This window comes from Gossypium hirsutum, chromosome D04 (genome assembly GCF_007990345.1).
Source record: "Gossypium hirsutum isolate 1008001.06 chromosome D04, Gossypium_hirsutum_v2.1, whole genome shotgun sequence".
Classification (NCBI taxonomy): domain Eukaryota; kingdom Viridiplantae; phylum Streptophyta; class Magnoliopsida; order Malvales; family Malvaceae; genus Gossypium; species Gossypium hirsutum.
In genome coordinates, this window is record NC_053440.1 from 13,708,126 (window position 1) to 13,710,801 (window position 2,676).

General features: G+C 36.2%; 1 long non-coding RNA gene across 1 annotated transcript; it reads left to right on the forward strand.

Moving 5' to 3' along the window:
• The first annotated feature begins 285 nt into the window (after positions 1-285).
• Positions 286-2,370, forward strand: LOC107955188 (uncharacterized). The gene is made up of 2 exons (XR_001699844.2): positions 286-1,845; positions 1,928-2,370. It is a non-coding gene; the product is annotated as an uncharacterized lncRNA (long non-coding RNA).
• Positions 2,371-2,676: the final 306 nt, after the last annotated feature.

Here is a 2,676-nt window from a genome sequence, read left to right on the forward strand (position 1 = left end):
TTTATCATGGAAACATTATAGGGCGGCTTTTTATGTATCTTTTTATGTATCCATTCATGTTTGAACAAAAAATTGTTTCACATTTAATTGATTTTGTATGGTTAATAACTAACAATTAAGCTATCTTTACATCAAGATTTAGAGCATTTAATTTATAAATTTATAATAATATATATAAAAGTACTAATTTGGAGAAAATTTTAAGTCAACCATAATACTTTTTTATTGTTCATTATATTAATAAATTGAAATTTAAAAAAAAAAGTAAGTTTGTTTTTTAAATACCAACTGATGCTTTATTAATTAGAAAAGAAATTGAATCAGTTACAAACCTGAAAATAAATGTCCTTACAATTGTCCTTCATTAATTGGTCACCACCAGAATAGTGCTTTGAAACTCGTAAAATCATAAATAAAAGTAAAGGAAAGCACATAGGAAAAAAAACTTGGAAAAGAAAACAAACAGACTCAAACTGAGCAAAAATGAAGAAAAAACCAGGCCTGAAATCTCATTTTTCTTCTCACTTAAAGCAACTTCTTTTGTGCATCAGCCACTCAAGAGACCGATCACCCATGAACAACCAAATACTGACTTTTCAAGCTCCAGTCTCTGTCACTCTCCCCTAGTTCATCGGACCGACCAGGCGTCACAAAGTCCGGACTCAACAATACCAGTTATCCTCCATCGTCGCCGCTACTCCTATCGCGGTTCACCAGTTTTTCCACCGCACGCGGTACCTCTTCCATCCAGTATCGGGGATCTTCATATCTCTGCCCTTCCAACGCCAACTCATGTGCCGCTTTATTAGTTTCCCTTGGTACATATTTGAAGTGCAATCTTCTAAATTTGGGGATTCTCCCCTTGATTTATTGGATCAGACTGTTAATACATGATCTATCTTCTTCTGCAAAGATTAGTTTTCTGATTATAGTTAACGTGTCTCCCTCAACACATATATCTTGAAATCCCATTTCTTCTGCCATAGTAACAGCTTGCAAACACGCCCTCAGCTCTGCTATAGTCGGATCTAAAATATTCTCCTATGGGTAAGTATACGATGCCATCACTAATCCTTTCTTATTCCGCGCAATGATTCCTGAAAATGATCTTCGAGAATTCTGATTAAATGAAGCATCAAAATTAATTTTTATAACGTTATCAGTAGGTGATTTCCACACATTACTGTTAATCTTATGCATGTTCTTCAAGATCTCACCCATATGCTTTATTTTTGTACAATATGCGTTGATAAAGCCCACAATTTCATGAATTCACTCCCGTTTCCCTTCATGATAAATTCTGTTTTGGTTGTATCAAATAGCCCATAAAGAGATAGTTCGGATTTTGCATTCTTCATTACTATGATTCTCAAACTCTAATGCTAACCATTTTTTCCAATTGGGTTCTCTGTTGGTTATTGAATTAAACACTCCCAACTCCCACAATACTTGTTGAGTAAAGCTGCAATCTAGAAATAGGTGGCTCACCGTTTCCTCTTCTACTCGGTATACTGGACAAAGCGTATTTATCACCAGCTTACGAGCTCTCAGATTATACAGTACGGGCACAAATTCGTTAGCAACCCTCCACATATGTATACGAATCTTGCTTGGCACCTTAAGATCCCATATTTTTTTGTAAAAAACTGAGTTAGAGATTCATTTTGTATCCTAGTTCCTTTTGCTGTATTTAGCCATTTATAACCACTTTTGACTGTAAAAATCCCTGTATTATCACCTCTCCATATTAACGCATCCGGTGGTTCATTACTCGCCAACGAGATTAAGAGAATTCTCTGCAGCTGTTCCTCACCAAGTAATGAATGAATGACATCCTGTTTCCAGGTAACAGAATCCCTTTCAGTTAAATTTGACACCAGAGAATATCAAATATCAATATGCTGACATTACACCCTTCCATTTCCAGGTCTAGGCAACCATGCGCCATTCCAAATATTTACTGCCTTGCCATCCCCGATTCTCTATTCGACCCCCTTCTCAAGGATCTCTCCATATACTTCGCTAGGTGTAGGAAGCGTAAGAACCTACTCTTGCACTCATGAAATCCCCCATTGGAAGTATTTTGCTTTCATTACGCGTGCAAACAAACAATTAGGCTGCGTAATAATTTTCCACCCCTGTTTCACCAACAGGGTCGTATTAAACGTTGATCTTTAACATCCAACCCTCCCTTTGTTTTGGGGATACACATTTCACTCCACTTGCACCAATGTATGCCTTTGTTGGTTTTGGAGTTACGCCACCAAAATTTGCACATTATGTACTCTAGTTTAAGGCAAAACGAAACTAGTAACTTAAAATATTGTATCGCGTAGATTGGAATAGCGTATAAAACATATTTTATAAATACTTCTTACCCCCAGCCGATAAGTAGCATACACTCTAATTATTCATCATCTTAAAAAAATGTTCTTTAATTCCAACAAAAGCATGCTTTTTCCTTTGTTCGACCATTATTGGCAATCCCAAATACTTCTCTCGATTATTAGAAATCCGCACTCCCAATTTTGCCCACCTGTTCCTGTATTTCTTGTTCAACATTACTACTGAAATAAATTAGAGACTTGTCAAAATTAACCAATTGTCTCGATACTGCTTCATACTCCTTGATCACGTTTTTCATAATATTTGCTTCGTCAGCTGATGCTTCTCCAA